Source organism: Protopterus annectens, chromosome 1.part2 (assembly GCF_019279795.1).
Source record: "Protopterus annectens isolate FY-2018-M chromosome 1.part2, PAN1.0, whole genome shotgun sequence".
Classification (NCBI taxonomy): domain Eukaryota; kingdom Metazoa; phylum Chordata; order Ceratodontiformes; family Protopteridae; genus Protopterus; species Protopterus annectens.
This window is the reverse complement of record NC_056727.1, coordinates 1,202,408,804-1,202,430,034: the sequence shown is the minus strand read 5'-3', so window position 1 is coordinate 1,202,430,034 and position 21,231 is coordinate 1,202,408,804. Positions and strand designations below refer to the sequence as shown.

The window sequence follows — 21,231 nt, the reverse complement described above, 5'->3', positions numbered from 1 at the left end:
TTTTCTTTTTGTCTATTAACCTTTCCTGATGATTTTTGATTGTTATCACTATCATATAGTCAGTCCTCATCACCTTTATCTTTTTCTTCTGTAGTCGTCTTTTTATTTAGCCTGCAATCCCTTGCTAAATGTCCTTTTTTACCGCACTTAAAGCACTCACCTTTCTTTTTTCTCTCTTCAAAATCCTCTGACTTTTTGTCAGAGTGTTTATTCCCCTGGGTATTTTTCTTACCCTTTTTACTTGACTGTACTACAAAGACTTCCGCTCCGTCTTCAGCTGTGAAGACTTGCGTTTTTTTCTTCTTTTTACTATTGAAATGTCTTTCAGCATGTCTAGCATACTCTAGTAAGGCTTGTAGCCTACTTGTTCGGTGATCTATCATGTGCTTCGTGATAAAGCTACTGATAGGGGCAATGCAACCTTTTAAAAATGCATTTTTCAACTGTTGTTCATATGCACTATCATTTGTCTGACTTTCAGGAATAGTCATACCACTATGGTTATTGAAACATTCCAATAATCTACCATAGTACCCATCTACAGTTTCATTATCTTGTTGTATGCATTGATTAATGTAAGTCCAATCCACTCTAGGTTTCCATTTCTCAGAGATTCGGTCTGTAAGACCTTTCACTCTGGTGTCTAACTCTGCGTCACTATGTAGGCGTGGCTTAAGTTGTGCGTCACGAGCGTTCCAGGTGCCACAAATCATGTGCCAGTCTGGACCTATTGTTTGTCTAACCACTTTCTCTACTTCTTCCCCATTTAAGTGGTAACAGTCTCATACCTTGTAAATCTTGTATAAACTTTTTATGATTAATTTTTGGATGAGGGATTCCTTCTGTAGCTTTCCGGATGTCTTCCGGTGTCCATGGTCTATACACTAGGAGAGTTGGGTCCTGTCCTTCCTGTCCTGCCTGAGGGTTTGGTACCTCGATTAGTGGACAGATTTCTTCGCTCTCTTCTAGTGAGTCTCTCCCTATTTGATACAAATCTGTGTCCCTAAGTGTTTTACGTGTTCGGGATCTAGTTTCGATAGATTCTCTAACGAATGGTTGTTTTAGTGCCCCTACAATCTCAGGATAACGTGGAGGAGGACTGGCCTGTCCTCCTGCTTCATATCCTAAAAAGGGTATCGGAGGGGGTGGAGGGGGAGGGGCCATCGCTATTCCTGTATTATTATCCTCTTTGTCTAAAAATAATGCTTTTGCATTTTTAATTTTCTGTTCCCTTCGGTTCACTTCCTCAATCCACCTATGTGCCTGAGGAATGCCTAACTGTCGTTGTTTTTTTGCCTGACCTTCTGCGTCAGATTTAAGCTGTTTCAAGAGTTTAACTAACAAAATTTTATTTAGTTTACCGTCAAATTCATACATATTAACCCATTTTGTGTAATATCTTACATTATCTGATCGTTGTAATTGCATATATTTTGCGTCATCAGTTAGGGGCGGATCTCGCGATTTTTTAGTGCACTGATTTCCCATGTCTAAAGAAGACTGTTACGTAACCCTTTTCTTACTATGTGGTATCTTAGTTCCTTACACAGTTTATCTAGAATAACTGCCTACCTTATTCTGTTTCCCTGATCTATGACAAAATATACAGTAATTTCTAATGTCCCTGATCTGCACAACAAATCTATGACAATAACATTTTACTGTAACCTAGTCCCTGATCTAAAACAGAAAAAAGGCAAAAAATCTTCCTACCTGAGCCTCTTGGGTCCACCAGTTCAAGACAGCTCTTCGGCCACAGATCAGAAAAGTGGCCAGCCTCTTAAAACGACAATTCAGTCGGAGGTCTTTGTGCTTTAAGAAGAACTTTCGGTAGCTTCTCCTGCGCAGTATTCGACCACCGGTAGACTCTGATCTGCAGCTGTCGAGGGATTCCAGTCAACGCAGGACCAAACTGTTAAATAAAAATAAATTAGGACAACACAGGAGGCTCAGATACAAGAAAACTTTACTAGTGTACACCAGGAGGTAAAAAACCATACAGTACAAGTATAGAATTCTGTCTAACATGATACAGGAAGTAAGTCTTATTTTATACACTATACATCCAAGCTGTGCCCACCTTACTGACGTGGTCAGTCACAGGGCACCTACATCACTATAGTCTACAATATTCTATTCATAAGAAAGTGCTGAGGTTATACTTTTTAAAAGTTTTCCCATGAGAATAATACAGCCTTGCAAAGCACCTGGTCAGTTATAATGTCTTTCTGTAAACGTTATTCTTTCAAGGTTTCAGTCCTGCTCGAATACAATAGTCAGTTCAGTTCTTAATATGCTCCTTTGTTCCTCTCGCAACATTGATTTTAGCAGCTGTGCTGATAATATTCACAAGGCCAACTATCTCAGAGGAAGGAAGAAAAGATTCAATGCCTTATACATTCATTTTCCTGACCCAGCAGATAATCATTAGTGAAAAACATAAGCTTGCTGAGCTGGCTACTGCCAGGGTCAGAGTTCAATCACACTGCAGCTCCAAAGCCTCAAGCAATTACATGTAAGATCATTCTTACTGCCATATTGTAAAATAGAATAAAATGCATTACATACTATTTGCTTTTTAAACTAGCACTTCATATATGTTTAAGTACATATTTTTCTAACAAAAGCGTTCTACATGGCCCACCTCATTAGTAAGGGCATCTCATCCAGGACAAGTTGGTCATAACATCCCCTATATTCTCACTTATAAGACCCATTATTGAGTACAATGTCCCTTTTGGCATGCACCTCACAAAGCACATGAAGCAGCTGGAGGCACCACAGAAATTCCTCACCAGGAGAACCCAGGATCTCAAAAATCTACCCTACACTCACTAAAAGCCCTCTGCCTCTACTCAGTCTCATATAGACTCCTCAGAGCTGACCTCTGTCTGGCATAAAAAGCAATGTCAGATGCCGCCTTGATGGAACTGCTGCATATCTGCCAGTCAAGCTCCACTCGAGTAAACCACACATGTGAACTCAACCTGCTATGTGACATCAATAGGACTTGTTGGCAGGAGAGATTTGTTTCCCAGAGACTCCCCTTTCTGTGGAATAGACTCCCTCTCCACATCAAGCAGAGTACCTCATTAACCCTTTTTAAGCACAACCTGGATAACTGGATAGGGAACAGAAAATACACCCCTGGCATTCCACCTATGTCCCTGCTGGACAGGGGCATTGGGTGTTGACTTATTGGAACATGGGCTAAATTTTTGGCTAGGCTTGTAAGGGCCTCAGGGCCAATAGCCTAGTAACTTTCTGTGATCCTATGATTCCTAAGCCTGTATCTTCCCTGGTAATGGGCAGGCAAACATCATCTGCATGTGTCTAATAGCATGTATGAGGAAGAATCATAATTGTAATAGTAGTTATCTTACCTACAGCAGTATTTGTTCTACTGCCCCTTTTATAAAAATCAGTTTATCTTTTTGTACAAGTTTTCTAAGTTTTTGTAACTGTCACTTCATAAGTGCAACCCATCTCCAATCTTAGGTAGGTGGGTTATTCTACCTCCTTTATATCTTTAATTTTACCTCCTCCCACACTTTTTCCTACTGTTATCAAAACAGTTGTATTATATTTTAGTTCCAATCTTGACACTTTATACATTTTTTCAAATGTCTAATGCCAGAGTACAACTTTGTCTATATCTTGTGCCATTACAAGGTTAAAATGTAGTCATTAGCTTACAACAAAAACAGAGCATGCCACCTATCAGTTGTCTTTGTTCTAAGACCTCCGGTATTCTTAAAGTCATCCCTTCAATCTCTAACAGAAAAAGCCTGGGGACAATGCACATCCTTCTCTTATCCCTTGAAAGATCTTCTCCCGTTTAGATATTTCTTCATTTAATGCCACATCAAATGCAAGACCATCATACATCTTAATTCACTTGGTAAATTCATTTCTTAATCATCTTTTTAGTAGTACCTCAAATAAAAACTCCCATTTCATAGTACCACATGCTTTTTTAATGTCAAATAAGACTATCCCTACTTTCTTGTACACTTTTTGGTGACTCAAGAAGATTGACAACGTTTCACCCATTATCTATGCTCTGTCTACCTTTTATAAACACATTTTGTTCCAGTCTCATTATTTTGGGCAGGACTTTATCTAGTCATCTTGTTAGAATTTCTGCTAGAGTTTTATATCTAGATTTAAGAGCAACATTGGTGTATAATTAGCCAAATCTGCTTGATTTCCCTTACCCTGGTATATTACAATATTTCTAGCATGTTTCATACTGCCAGAAAGTGTTTGTCTCTTCCAGATCTGCTTGTGATGGCCTGTTAATACTAGTGACATGTTTTTCTTTTCCATTCATAGTTTGGGAGGGAGCCCATCTGTGCCTGGAACATTACTTATGTTTATAAACTGTAGAGCTAGGTATCTGAACCTCGTGAGATTCTACTTGCTCTTGTCTTTCTTACTGCTTGTATTCTGAAATCATTCTGCTATTTGTTCCACCTTAAAACATTTGATATATATTTTTTTAAATTTGATTTAAGTGCTTGCCTTGCTTGTTGTGATAAGGTTAATACTCACCATGCTTTATCTTTTATACTATATATAAATTGCTCTCTACTTTTTTCTTTATATGGCTATGCAATGTGATTCACACTCCCCTCCTTTTGTAGCCATTAAAAGTCACTTCCAGTTATATACTCTGTCTTTACCTGTGAAATAGTTAGATGCTCTAATTCTTTTTTTAAGATGTGTGTCTCTTTCATCAGAAGAGGTAAACTGTTTGTGCTTCTCAGGATACATTCCTGCAATTACTTTGTCCGATTCTCTTTCCTTGTACTTTATTTGACAATATCCACTGTTTCTGCCTTCCACTGCCATTAAACGAGCCATCAGTATTGCTTTCACTCCCTCCCACCAAAGGAGATGCAAGGCATCTTTCTCATAATCCTTTATTACTAAGTGTGCGTCTACCTTTAATTTCTCTTGTTCCTTTGTTCTCCACTTGTACCAACCCCATTTCTATGAGTCTAACCTATCCTGTCTTCAGTCCATTGCCAGAATAATTGGGGAATGGTCTAAAATACGTATGTCTAATATATTGGAAAGTCTGTATTACCTTTGATCCTTCTTACCTACAAGAAAATAGTCCAGTCTGCTGCCTTGAGCTCCCTCTGTCCTTGAAAACATCAATGTTATCTGTTTCCCTCTCATCTGTCTATATGTCTCTTAAGTTATGTTCTCATAATTCTTCCTTCAAGTGTTCTTGAGCCTTGACATTATATTCCTTTTTATCATGGAATCTTTCCAATTCAGGACTAGGGTAACATTGAAATCCACCCCCCATTGGTATCTCCTTCCTCCACTGTTGTTTCCTGAGTTTTTAAAAAATCTTCAAAAATGTTGGGTCATCAGTTTTCAGGGCATATATATTACCTAGCACTGTTTTACTGTTATGAATTGTGCCTCTCCATATCAGCCACCTAACCAGTGTTTGTATTTTATATTCTTCCATTTGAAATTTGAAATTTTTATGAAAAAAAATCAAAATGTATGTGTCTCTCTTCTTTTTAGTTTGGTGTCCTGTAGTAGGGCTCCTTGGACACCTATCAATTTTAATTTATGAAAGAAAAGTTTGCATTATATATGGTGTGAACACCCTGCAACATTCCAAGATATAGAGCATTATGATTGGGTCACCAGTCATAACCTGCTTAACATGTGTTCAAGACATAGATGCCAAGAAACTTGAATCTTGGTATCCATGATGAGAACACATAATAAGGGGTTATGATTGGTGACATGATCATAGTTCTTTGTAGTGCATGCAGCTTGATCTGCTCCATGTACTACTAGTTACAGGGGAAAAAACTGAAATGTGTTGCTGGCTTTCAAAGACACAAAACACTTAGAGGATGCTGTCAGAAAAAGTATGTTTACACTTACCTTTCATGCCTCTCAACTGTCCAGATTTTCACAGAATGTCCAGATTGTTGCTTCATATTTTTGGTCTGTTCATTGTATAATCTGTGTTTTTTGGACAAACCACTGATTATTGAAGTCACTAAATAATGACATACATTGGAGTTTCAGAGTTTGTATCCTTCAGAAAATGCCTGCTAACACAAATGTTGTTATTATAGCAACTTTCTAAGCCCATTAAAGGAACTTAGGGACACATTACTGGTACGGCTAGCACACAGAGACAAATATTTTGTTCTGCTGCTGTCACTTGCTGGTCAGTACTAGCAGATTTTACTGCCTAGCACTAGACCTGACCTTAACTTCATCAGGGAGTACTTCATAATTTTTAAGGGCGGGTCTTGCACCCCTCTAGTGCTTAATTGGTTTGTCTTTTTCAATATATAATAGTATAATCTATATAATCAATACACTCCATGGATTACATGGTTAGTATGTAGTACTCACCTGTTATATTCAGTTCTTTTTATCTCCATTATCTGATCTATGTCTTGGTCCCCCTTTTCTCAGCTGGTTTTGGTGAACTGACCCCTTGGGCTGGAGTTAAACTCCTGTAACCATTCTATATGGCTAAGCCTAGTATGGGTGAACTCACTTGACCTGTTCTACAGTGGAGGCAGAGGTACGCAATCAGACTCATTTCATTCCCCCTTCCCACCAGCTAATTCCTTCTTTTAATGTGTAGACCTCTACTTTAGCATAGAAAAAAAGTAATACAACTTATATACATTCTAAGACAGAAAACCACATAGTTTATGACAAGTTATAACTGATGCAGAGTGTCTGCTTGACAAAATCAAACTTGAAATTAATTTATCGTGCATTATATATCCCATCACATTAAAAGCATTATATCACACACATGTATAACTTTGATTTATTTGCATAAGCATCTAACTCTAAAACAAATCAGTGCTTACTTTAATTATAAAATAGAAAATCTATAGACCAGCTATACTAAAATCAATAAATTCCTGTGTACCTTGACTTTTAAAGTTCCAGATGCAATGGCTTAATCCTCTAAGCCAGTTACAGATATGGTGTTAGCTTACCATACTGTTTATTACTTTGCAATTAAACAGCATGTATAAACCTCTGGCAAAACTGTATATGCATTGTTTGGCATACTGATTAAACATTTACATTGGTTATCAGTTGATGCCTCCCAATACATTTAAACAAGCCGTACTTTAACATCTTATTCTGTACAGCTAATCAGTCTTATTATAGTCCACATAAGTACTTTCTATAGTTAGCAGATCCAGCAGCTAAACCTACTTTTGAGGATCCCTTTCTTTCCAGCTCTGGTGTGTATTATCTTGACTGGACAATGAGGATTAAGTGCTGTGGTTAAGCAGTGTTCATCTTGTATCTGATTTCCTTCTTCCTTTCCACTGCTGTTTGTATAATTTTATGCTTCACCATCTTGGTATTTGTTCTTCACTGTAGTGCTTACTATGGACTCCTTTTTGTTATTTCTTGGGAAGGTACTTAATCCCCTTGGTTATGTATGAGATTCCAACTATTTTGGTTATTTTCTTCCTTTTTTACTCTTTGCTTCTCCTGGCCGGCAAAGCTCAAGAGATAAATCTTGGCATCCATGTTGAGAACACATAATTTAAGGTTATGATCAGTGAAATAATCATAATTATTTGTACTGCATGGAGCTTTATCTCCTCCATGTACTACTAGTTAAAGGGAAAAAAAAATCACTAAGTATTTTCCTGGCTTTCAAAGCTGTAAAACCCTTAGTAAGCACTGTCAGAGAGCTAGTGTAATGCAGTCCATTACAGATACGCATACCTTTCATGCCTCTCAACTGTGCAGATTTTTGCAGGACATCCAGATTATTGCTTCATATTTTTTGTCTGTTCCTCATAAAATATGTGTTTTTCAGACAAAGCACTGAAGACTGAAGTCACTAAATAATGACATACATTTAGGTATCAGGGTACGTGTCCTTCAGGAAATGGATGCTAATGCATCTTGTTATTCTAACAACTGAGTTTGTTTGAGAAAGTTGGAGACATGTTACCAATACAGCCAGCAAGCAGAAACAAATCTTTTATTTCTGTATTTCGCCACTGTCATTTGCTGGACAATACTGGCAGATTTTACTGCCTGGCACTATACTTGACTTTAACAACTTTAGCAGGGGGTGCTTAACATTTTTTAAGGTTGCATACCACTCTGGCACTTAACTGGTTTGTCTTTTTCTGAATATTTGAACATAATCACTGTGCTCCATGCCACTACATAACTCTTTTATTTAGCTTAATATTTTTGTACCTCATTACATGGTTTCACAATGTTTCAGTTTTTTACTTTGTCTTATGAACATACAACTGATTTTCTATGAGATTTCTTTCTAAAGAGATATACATTTATGCTAGCTAGATACATACACACACACACACACACACACACACACACACACATATATATATATATGGTTCTACCTGACATAGTTGAAACCACACAACACCCCAACAACATCATCCGACACACCATATTCGATAGTCCATAAACATATATATATATATATATATATATATATATATATATATATATATATACACACATTTTAACACTATAATAGTTTTTTTTGTATTTCATGAATATTAACTTGACATGATGCGTTGCTGTTCTTGCTTATGCAATGTGCACTTAATAGTGTGGGGGTTGTGTCACGTTTTAGTTCTGATGAAGTCTTTTGAACAAGAAGATCAAAGCATTTAACATGTTTATTAAAACATGTCCTTTTCTTGTTTTTGGCATATTTTTATTTTAATGGCTGTAGTTTTAGTCATCAGTCACACAGGAGAGCTGTACTGATCACACTGTTAAATATATCTGCATCTCAGTTTTTCCAGCTCATATCTGGCAGATTTAGCATCTACATCAAAAACTTTATCAGTCGGTTATTTGAAGTGTTAAAAGCATTGTGATTAGAAATCGTAGTATTGCATACCCCCTATTGGAAGTCCAAGACTCAATCTGAGTCACAAAACTACAAAAATTTAATGACAATTTTACATAAGTAACAGTGAACATTGAAAGTTACTGCTACGCATTTAAAGTGTTTTTTGCAGGATAGACAAAAACTCTCTGCACTCCTAAAGTGAGGGTTGTACTGTTCACCCCTTTTATTCATCTGCAAGATCCCTGTACCTTGGAAAAGTGGGAATACTATAGTTCCCTGTAATCATTGCTAAATTCTCATGGTTCCTATTATAATTGTTATGTCCCTGAACATACAAGAGGAACCGGTATTTGTTGTGTGTGTGTGTGTGTGTGTGTGTGTGTGTGTGTGTGTGTGTGTGTGTGTGTGTGTGTGTGTGTGTGTGTGTGTGTGTGTGTGTGTGTCTGTGACTATATGGCTTTCACATTTGTTACTGTTTTCTTGACTGAGTTTTGGTCAATGTAATTTATAATTAGCTTTGTGAAGATAGGGTTCAATTTTTATAGTTGTATAAGGTTTTTTTTTTTTGCTTTTTATTCACTTGTTTCACCACTATTGTTTAACTGTTACGTATTATTTAAGCAATAACCAATGATGTGGTGTGGTATATTGAAGATTTACTCATGGTTGGTTTGGTTTAATCACGAGGGCGAAGCCTGAGTGATTAAATTAAGCCATCTGTGGGTAAATTTCAATATACCACAACCATGAAGTCAGTTATTGCTATTATACAATGACATTATTTAAGAAAAAAATACTTACTTTTCTTAAATAATTTTTTTGTATAACTGCGCCGTACTGTTATTCCATGGCTGGTGATATCTTGCTGCCTTGTTTTGATGTACTGTGCATGCATATGGGACTTGTGTTTCCACGCATACCCAGTACATCAATGCTTTGAAAAGGAAGCAACAGAGAAAAGAAAGTCTCTATTGCTTCATTTCTGTTTTTTTTTTTTAATTAAAAAAAAAGTTTCGGCTACATTAGGGGTAGGAGTGAGAGACAGAATGGAGAAAATGCAAAGAAAATCAGGTACGTGTCTTTAGTTGATTTTCTTTATATTTCCTCCATGTTGTCTCTCTGGTATGTCCGGAGTCCGGACTATAGATTTTTTTTTTATTTTTTTGTAAAAAAAATAAATAAAAGTTATGGAATATACGAACGGAAAGAAGTCTGGGTGACCTTGCCTTTTTCCGTTGGTATACATTGGGATTTACAATGGGCATGCTGGATGGGCTGGCCAATCAGTGTGCTTGTTTTCAAATATTAATGGCTAGTCATAGTATAATTACATATTTGTCTGTATTTGTTAATACAGGTTGAGTATTTGCTGCCCAAGGACCTTTCTCATAGTCAGACATTTGTCTGGTTAAATGACTTGCTCTTATTATTTCAAGATGGTAATTATTTGTTGAATGTCTTAGTATAACATCAATGATTTAAACACTTAAACATAAATTTCCTCTTTTATGAGTGAATTTCCCTTCTACCAAATGTATTACTATAATGTCATTAATAAATAAAGCATACTCAGGCTGTTTCTCTCCTTCTCTGGCATTTCTATTCTTTCAACTTATTCAATATGCAATGCTTAAGGTTTTGATAACATTTTGCAAGACATTATTCAAAAATGCATATCTCTGGCTCCCATGTAGTATTGGCTATCACACGTTCAGGATTTGGCCAGGTAAAAGCCTACATAACAAGGTATTTTTTTAGCTTTTTCTCTTTTCTTTCCCACTGGAATCTTGAATCTATTAACTCTTTAGGGATTCACATCTCTAGGGCATGTAGTATTAGAGAACAGCTTAGGCTTGAGAGACAATTAATGATCACCCCTTCCATCAGACTGACCAAGTAGCTTTAAAGGAAATTACAGACGAGTATTATGTTGTATCAGAAAAAGAAATGTCTCATTGCATTGAGTTTCAAGACATGGTATGGCACACAAACCACAGTGTGCCATTAAAGAAAGCAACTGACATTCTACTCTGTCCACAGTTTTTAAGATCAAAAATAAATTCTAATGTTTTTAAGTGAATGAACAGAAGATCCTGCATAGGATGGCAAGGCATTATAACTTCAGCCTGTGGAATCATTGCGTGCATTGTGATAAGCAGAAGACTTAAACAGAACAAAATCACTTCAGCGCTCTTGCCCCAGTTAGGCAATTTTAGATTACAACAAAATAAAAATGATTACAGTAATAGCTATTTAATGTGGTGCAGAGATAAGAATAGACTGGGAGTTTATTGTTAATAACGCCCATCTTCTTGAAATTTTGGGTATAGCTCCCGGATTTGTTTTTAAAAGGGGTAAAAACCTGAAAGAATTTTTACAAACAAGTGATTTATGCCCCAATTTATCGAGACAAACTGGAACCTTTGCTTGTGGGTTTTGTAATTGGTGTAGGCTACTAAAAACAGGGAATTCCTTCATGATAAGAGGTGAAAAATATTATATTAGACACAAGATTATTTGTGACTCTAGATCAATAATCTATATTGCATTTTGTAATTGTTGTCCGGCTTTTTATGTTGGTAAAACGGATCGCAGATTGCGAGACCGTGTTTACCAACATAACTACGCTATTAAAAACAAAAAAACGGACAACGCCCTTTCAAAACATGTCCTAGAGAATATTGGACATAGTTTTTCATTTATGGGGATTGATGTAGTAAAGGTTGGGGTCAGGGGCGGTCCCCAAACGCTTTTACTTGAACTAAAAGAACTGGAATGGCAGTTATTACTAAATGCTTTTTCTCCACCTGGCCTTAATGAAATGTGTAACATCTCTGTGATCCTAAAATACAAAAGCTACCTTAGAAATTAGGATTGCTGACTAAATTTAAAGGTAAGGTTAAGTTTTTCATGTTTGGCATGTAGTCAAACACACCAATAGGGTTTGGGTGGTATTTCTTGGTTCAAGAGGTTAGGTTTTCTGAAAATTTTCCTCAATTTGTCATGCTTAATGTTTACATTGTCTTAGATTTTTTTGAGTACATGACATTCAGCATTTATTTATGAAGCGGTTTGAATATTTGCTTAGGGCACATTAGATTAACAAGGGATTAAATGTCTAGGCTTTTTATTTACATTTTTAAATTTTTGAAACTTTTGGATACCAAAAGTATAATGTGTGTTTTATTAAATGTATGTTTTTTAAAATTTTCTGTCCAGGTTGTAATTAGATGCATGCCATTTATGAGCTATTAGGTTTTCACACAGTTTTAATCTGGTGGAAATGCTTTGGCTACTCTTTCTTGTTAAGCTAGACTGAGTAATGTTGCCAAGGCATTATTTTGAAAAATGTAAACAATTGTTTTAATTCCACCGTTGTCAAGGATATGACATCATGGTTTGTTTTATTTAAAAGTGATTTGGCGCCTTTTTATTGTTGTCTGATGAAGCTCTTGCTTTGGTCAGGAGCGAAAACGTTTCTATTAAAATACGTTTACAAACTTTTTACTGTTTCTGAGGATTTGGATTGCCTGCTTTATTGGTTTTTTATCAATGATTTAAACACTTAAACATAAATTTCCTCTTTTATGAGTGAATTTCCCTTCTACCAAATGTATTACTATAATGTCATTAATAAATAAAGCATACTCAGGCTGTTTCTCTCCTTCTCTGGCATTTCTATTCTTTCAACTTATTCAATATGCAATGCTTAAGGTTTTGATAACATTTTGCAAGACATTATTCAAAAATGCATATCTCTGGCTCCCATGTAGTATTGGCTATCACACGTTCAGGATTTGGCCAGGTAAAAGCCTACATAACAAGGTATTTTTTTAGCTTTTTCTCTTTTCTTTCCCACTGGAATCTTGAATCTATTAACTCTTTAGGGATTCACATCTCTAGTGGCATGTAGTATTAGAGAACAGCTTAGGCTTGAGAGACAATTAATGATCACCCCTTCCATCAGACTGACCAAGTAGCTTTAAAGGAAATTACAGACGAGTATTATGTTGTATCAGAAAAAGAAATGTCTCATTGCATTGAGTTTCAAGACATGGTATGGCACACAAACCACAGTGTGCCATTAAAGAAAGCAACTGACATTCTACTCTGTCCACAGTTTTTAAGATCAAAAATGAATTCTAATGTTTTTAAGTGAATGAACAGAAGATCCTGCATAGGATGGCAAGGCATTATAACTTCAGCCTGTGGAATCATTGCGTGCATTGTGATAAGCAGAAGACTTAAACAGAACAAAATCACTTCAGCGCTCTTGCCCCAGTTAGGCAATTTTAGATTACAACAAAATAAAAATGATTACAGTAATAGCTATTTAATGTGGTGCAGAGATAAGAATAATACACAACACAACAATATAAGATAAAGATACGTGTTCTTTCCAGTTCCTACCTATTGTGGTTATTTAAAAAAGAGTAGATGAAAGATACATAGACGGTTTGTCTCTCTGTAATTTACTTTAGGGTTTAGCCACAGAGAAAAAAGTGATCTGTCAATATTTTGCTATTTAATAACTTTCTCCTACTGTTGTGTAATAGATTTTAGATGACATCAGTAGTTAGAGGAGTATAATAGTAACTATGAAAAATGGAAAGAAATGCTATTTTATAAATAATACTCAAGCCACATCCACCTCACACAAATGTCTTTAAGATGGAATTAAAAGTAACATGAAGAACCATATCCATTTAAACACTCATTCAAACACAAGAAATTAATATGTTAGTTAAAATATATATGATCCACATACAAGTATAAAACTGTGCATTACAATGAACAAGCATATACACAATAATCATATCTAAACCTTTTAAATAAGATATTTCAATTCAAAATTTTATTTCAGTCTCTTTGGGTTAAAAGTATTAACTTCAAAATGAAGTTACCATCTATAATATTTACAAACTGTTCAACATCACCCCTTCACTCATCAAAAATTAATCTAAAACAATAAAATATCAGAGAGTATGCAATTCCAGAATGTATTCATGTGCATATGCTTCCCCTGGCCTAACATATTTTTAGAATAAAAACACCACGGCAAAAACTTCCTTCCACAAACCAAACCAAAGAAAAAGGAATGTCCAAAGGAGAAATAATCAAGCTGCTCCAAAATTTATTCACGACAATAATACACCAAATGAACGCTATTAGTAACCATGTGTTTTCGTCCTATAAAAGACTTCATCAGATTAACATCTTTACCTAGTTCACCATAATTATATACATAAAACCATTAGTGCCCTAACCAATCATTAAATTCATTCAATTAAAAATGTGCAAATGAGTAAGTAAACTTATACAGTCATTAAAAATAACCTTCTCATTTAATAAATATAGTTGTTCTCATTTCTTTCCAACTGGAATCTTGAATCTATTAACTCTTTAGGGATTCACATCTCTAGTAGCATGTAGCATTAGAGAACAGCTTAGGCTTGAGAGACAATTAATGATCACCCCTTCCATCAGACTGACCAAGTAGCTTTAAAGGAAATTACATACGAGTATTATGTTGTATCAGAAAAAGAAATGTCTCATTGCATTGAGTTTCAAGACATGGTGTGGCACACAAACCACAGTGTGCCATTAAAGACAGCAACTGACATTCTACTCTGTCCACAGTTTTTAAGATCAAAAATGAATTGTAATGTTTTTACATGAATGTTCAGAAGATCCTGCATAGGATGGCAAGGCATTATAACTTCAGCCTGTGGAAGCATTGCGTGCATTGTGATAAGCAGAAGACTTAAACAGAACAAAATCACTTCAGCGCTCTTGCCCCAGTTAGGCAATTTTAGATTACACCAAAATAAAAATGATTACAGTAATAGCTATTTAATGTGGTGCAGAGATAAGAATAATACACAACACAACAATATAAGATAAAGATACGTGTTCTTTCCAGTTCCTACCTATTGTGGTTATTTAAAAAAGAGTAGATGAAAGATACATAGACGGTTTGTCTCTCTGTAATTTACTTTAGGGTTTAGCCACAGAGAAAAAAGTGATCTGTCAATATTTTGCTATTTAATAACTTTCTCCTACTGTTGTGTAATAGATTTTAGATTACATCAGTAGTTAGAGGAGTATAATAGTAACTATGAAAAATGGAAAGAAATGCTATTTTATAAATAATACTCAAGCCACATCCACCTGATACAAATGTCTTTAAGATGGAATTAAAAGTAACATGAAGAACCATACCCATTTAAACACTCATTCAAACACAAGAAATTAATATGTTAGTTAAAATATATGTGATCCACATACAAGTATAAAACTGTGCATTACAATGAACAAGCATATACACAATAATCATATCTAAACCTTTTAAATAAGATATTTCAATTCAAAATTTTATTTCAGTCTCTTTGGGTTAAAAGTATTAACTTCAAAATGAAGTTACCATCTATAATATTTACAAACTGTTCAACATCACCCCTTCACTCATCAAAAATTAATCTAAAACAATAAAATATCAGAGAGTATGCAATTCCAGAATGTATTCATGTGCATATGCTTCCCCTGGCCTAACATATTTTTAGAATAAGCAACGCACAGATGTTTCTGTACCCTCACTTTAAATACTGGTTATGATATATATTTTATTTTTCCTACTAAACACTAATGGACTAATCCATATACAACACTTGCTGATCTGAAAATGTACACTGCCTAAAACTTAAGAAATTGAAACATACAATCAAACCAAACACTTATTGCATAAAAAGCACCTTTATGAATAGGCACTAAAGGCTTCAGCACTACCTCAGATATAACAAACCCCCCCCCCCAAAGATTCGAGCCATGGGAAAAGAAAGCATAGACAAAATATGTCTAATTGCATCATCAGATCTTAAAAATGTCACTTTTTCTTAATACCATTCTGTAATCTGCCTTGTAAATAAGATACATATCTGGTCTGAAGGAAAGCTTTGTGTACTTTTTTCACATTAAATTGTTACTGAAGATAGACTTCAGAAAACCTGCCCTCTCCCATATTACCTTGTACTGTCTCTGCCATTGTCGGTGTAGTTAACAGAGTTATGGAATTATATTACCTCTGTTTTAGCCACTCTTCAGCCTGTTATTGGATGATTTCATAATCAAGATCATCCACAGTATGCATAAACTCATTTTGGTACGTATTATCGCAACCACAGTGTGTCTGTATTATTGACAGCATTCTCTGCAACATTCCATTCTTAACTGAAAACATTGTGCTGCTGAGAATGCTGTGAATGCAAGTGTGTGAGAATATGTGATTGCAATACGGAGCAGTGTTCAATTATAGCTTGTCAACATTTAGAAAGAAAGAATGTACAATAATAAAAAAAAAACTCACTATTGCTTGTGGAGTCCAAGTTATAGCTTCGCACTTTGCTCTAAGGTACAGTTAGCTGTATAAGACATCCTAACTTTTTGTTTGTCAGATGTTACAGAAGCCAGGAGATGTTCTTTGTGAATGAGTGGTGACATGTCTGTCACTCCTGTACAAATGGCTTGGCTTTGTGTCTCACTAGGAAGGCAAGCAACGTAGAAATGGTAGTTTGTGTACTGGGGGTACGGTTAAGTGTAATGAGAGTGAAGGGAAATGTTATCTAAAAAAGGGACGTATATTAAAAGGACAGGGACAGAGAATGTTAAAATGATTTTACAAATGTTTAAACTTGTGTGCCTTTTTTCTTTTAATGCCATAGTTCTGTATCGAAAATCCCTTTCCTAAACGGAGCAAATTTTTTTCACTTAAATAATTTAACCCTTCATAGTCAACTGTGAAAGCATAGTAAAGTGCGGTTGCATAACGGCCAACCAATAATGTGTTATTATTGTGTGGTTGCAATGCTATTTAAAAAAAAATCCATGCACTTCCTCTGCTTAAGCTTTCAATGCAATTATGACGATAACTTGTTACACCCTAAGAAGAAAAAGAAGAGGTGATTAAAACACTACAGGAAACAGAGATGATAGTGTGAAACAGAAAGACTTTGGTTTACATCATCTAAGAATGCAGAGATTGCTGTGAATGCAGGCACACTGTGGTTGCGATAATACGTAAGTACCCTCATTTTAATGCAAAGGGTCAAGTAAATATGGAAAATATGCATTAATGCACTTAACAGAATCCTTTACTACAGAGTCTTTCCTAAATTAATTACTATAAACAACCTAAAAAAGTTCACTTATCAAAGTTACATCTTTATAACCAACTTTGGTCTCATGCATACTATAAGCAAAACAATTTCCCTAATCATGGCCCAACAGGTAGCACACTTTTGATAATAGAAGAACAAAGGACTGTGAGTTCTATTCCATTACCAGATAATTCTATTCATTTTCCATTTCTGGCATTACTGTGCTGCATATATGGAGTGATACATTTATGAGTGTGCCATACTTTAGGTGAGATGTTAAACTGAGGCGCAATCTTATTCAGTTAGAGTAAGAAATCCCACATCACTTACTTAAAAGAGTAGGGACCTTAATGTATTTACATTTTAATAATTTGTGTATATTCACCATTGTTTGAAAATGTGTTTACATATTTTTTACAAATGCAGAATGTATATTTTCCTCCCACATCCCAAGACATGCTGTAGGTGAATTGGACACTCTAAATTGGCCCTAGGTGTGAGTGTGTGCGTGTGTGCCTTCTGTGGTAGGTTGGCTGCCAGGCTGACAACTCAACACCATAAAACTCCACTGCCAATTGTTCTGCGGACTGCTGTTCCCCTGTGGCAACCCCTCGGGATAAGCCGAAAAGAGATGATGATGATAATGATGCAGAATGTATATATAATCAGGTGTTGTTTTTAATTAATCTCCTACCCTTTCATTCATAATCCATGATATTTTTATTTACCTACTGTCCAATGACAGATTATAATAGGGAAAATTTGGGTGGTCAGCTGGAGGGGACCATAGCCGATCTCCCAGTATACTGCTCAGTGATGTGTTTTAAATATTGTCAGTTAAACCAATTTATGTTCCATTCAGCACTGCTATATTTTATTCAACTTTTATGCTGAATGCAGCAGTTGGTAAATTTGTAATTCATTTTTTTTAAATATTCTTCATAAAAGAAAAAGATGTGTAAAGGCTCCAGAGTGTATTGTTTTCTGCTCCGGTAGGAGATTCGTTGTGCAGTACACATTACCCTGCTGGCATTCTACAACACCATGGACAGTTACTGTGCATGAATAGCTGTGGTGGTGCATCCTGTTTATATATGTGAAGCAGTACTAGCACAAAATAAAAGGAATGTCACAGCTTTACAAGGACTTACTGCATCCATGAACACAGTAACCTAGCATTTTTTTATTATATTTCATTTAATTGCTTTCCCTACCTATTTAATACAGAAGGGCACCTTCTTCATTGCATTCTGTTATGAATAACTTTGTTGAATAACAGCAATTACAGTAGTTTTCACATTGGTGTGCCAGGTAGCAAGTTAAAAGTGTCAATAAGACCTCCCAGTTGTCTCTGATTTAGTGAAATATCTATAGATGTGTCTCATAGGTTTGCCAGTCATATTATTTGTTTTTATTTTCTGGTAAATTACTGAGCATTACCGTCAGTTAATAACGGCAGACATCAGAGTATCATGCTTTGTTTTGTTCAGAAAATGCAGTGGTGTAACTGACTAGGCACTTTATAGTAAGTTGCATTATAGAATTCTGTGACTCATACTAACTGATTGTTATTATTGTTATTATTATTTTTTTATTACTTTAATATTATTAGTTAACAGCTCTTCATGATTTTCATTAACCAAAATAAATGCAAAACTAATTACACCACTGTTTCAATCATTTCTAATTCCCTTTTTTCCTAATTGCACTGACTCCCTCTTTTCATTAGTTCAGTCTTGACTACCACACAATAGCAACAATTATTTGTAGTCATAGGGAAATACAAGGCTGCAGACTATTACAACTCTATCTAATAAGCAGAGTTCAGAATCAAAGACTGCACCTTGAAGCTGTGAGGTATAAACTTTAACCACTATGTCAATTTCATAATTCTCTTTCTAAGCTTGTAAGCTTGGTGGAAGCACAAATATTCTTCCCACATAACTCAGCTTTCAAAAAAGAACTAAATGGATTAATTATGCTATCTTTTCAAATGTTAATTTGTAGACTTTTTATGCATTTTGTATTCTTTTAATATCCTATATCAGTACTTTTCACTGTCCTACTATGACTTATTTTCTTCTAAATTTTATTCTTCACACTTCTAAGTTATTCATAATAAAACATATTCCTCCAGTCTTACAGTATTTCCAAAAACCTTTACTTGTCTCCTATCTCAATTACATCCCTGCTTTCTGTAAATTATCTTGTAAGTCTCTCATTATGTCCACCCATATCCTTATCAAAATTATATGTAAAATTCATCATTACCGATAATTTCAACTAGAATAAAAAAATGATCCCTGCATTTTCTGTTACCTCGTGTACTCTATGATTCCTTCATTTTCTGTTATTTCGTGTACTCTATGATCCCTACATTTTCTGATATCTCATGTAGTCTATAATCCTTTCATTTTCTGTTACCTCATGTACTCTGCTTATTACCACACTTATGACTAAATAAAAATCTGCTGATTGGCCCCCATTGTTTCACCTCTTGTCCTACCTTTATTATATTTTCAGATAATCTGCTTTTGTTTTCAATTTCTAACATCTTTTTGTTCTATCTTATTTGTCTGCTTCAGAAATAATGCCACTTCTTCCTTTCTTCGTAGTATTAATTATCTTTGTGTTCATAATAAATCCCTTAGTTTCATCTTATTTACCTCATAGAGCTTCCTTTCCTTTTTAAAACATATTTCATCTTTCTACTCCAGTACTAGTTCATACTCTTTCCTCCTTTCTTTACCCCATTTCAGTTATTCTCTAGTACTTTATATAACATGGGATTCAGGAAGAGTAACCACAAGTAGCCAACCCCTTTTGCTAACTCTTTCCAATTCAAATACAGGCCCACAGAAGTGATTTTACATGGTCAGTGGGATCATCATGGTGAGCCATTTAGATGGCCATGCTAAATAAAAATGAAGCATTTCAGGGAAGGAACTAATGCCAATTAGCCCTGTGTTCTCCCCCAGGAATGTTTTGAGAAGGTGGCTTACACAAATAAGTGAGTCAAGGAATCACTAGTCTGCATAAAATGCCATGTCTGGCTGTGTTAATCCACATTATTTTTTGTTGTTGTTGTTTCTACCAATTCAAGTGAATGGAAGACACCGTGTTGCTGGGAAGTTGAGCAAAGCTCAGTGGACAGGTACTGTAGAGATGTGTATATCAGTTTGTGGATGTGTGTGACAGTGTGTCTGGGGGTGTCTGCAGGGATGCCAGTGGACTGGGATGGCAGTGTGTGTCTGCGTGTCTGTCTGCCTGGGTGGGTGGTCACAGTAGGGGTGCTAGTTAGGGGAATGAGATTATAGGCATGTATGTCTGTGTGCCTATGATTGAATGGGTGAGCGTGTCCTTAAGTGCGTCCAAGTGGCAGGATGAGTCATGTTGAGTGCATGTGTGTGTATATGTGTGTGTGTGTGTGTGTGTGTGTGTGTGTGTGTGTGTGTGTGTGTGTGTGTGTGTGTGTGTGTGTGTGTCTGTGAGAGAGAGAGAAGAGGAATGCCTGTAGGTGTGTCTGTGAGAGACTGACTTAGGGATGCCTGTTCCAGTACAATGCATGAACCACTAGTGGTAATTACTGCTGAAACATGCTTTTTAGCACTGACAGTAATTATGAGCTCATGCAAAATAGTTGATAATGAGGTCTTCGACACTTCAGCTAAACATGTTTGTGAATTGCTTTTTCTGTATTCTCATACAATGCACCAGTTTACACAGTCATAGCTGGTGTTGCTGAATCCCAGTCATACTGCCATACAGTAGTTTAGCTAGGGTGGGGCAATGGCACAATTTGCCGACATAAAGTTAAAAAAACTTTTTACTAAACATAATTTTTTCCCCTTAAAGGGAACAGCAATGCATATATCCTAAATGGATATTCAAGACACTCCTGCGAGCCTCCTGCCCCCACTTATTTTATCTTAATTGGGTACTACCCCCAAAAGAACTGTGATTGGCTGAGCAGGTAAAAGGGGCAGTGCTGCTGTGCAGTAATGACAGTCTCTTTAATTAAATTTTTAGCTCCCACTGCAAACTGAGGGATATCCTCTTTTGGATATCAAATCACTCTCTGTGGAAGCATTTGGTGTGTAGGGAGTCAGAATGAGCAACCAGAAAAAAACAAGTCCCTGAGCCAAGTAGGAGAAATGTTTCATTTTGGTGCTTGTGCATTCCTTGGACAGACAGCTGAAG

At 35.8% G+C, this 21,231-nt stretch overlaps 1 protein-coding gene across 1 annotated transcript in view; it reads left to right on the top strand.

Moving 5' to 3' along the window:
* The window catches only part of LOC122792286 (uromodulin-like), a 360,676-nt gene that overhangs the window by 324,951 nt on the left and 14,494 nt on the right, over window positions 1-21,231 (top strand). The gene's annotated exons all lie outside the window — the stretch shown is intronic.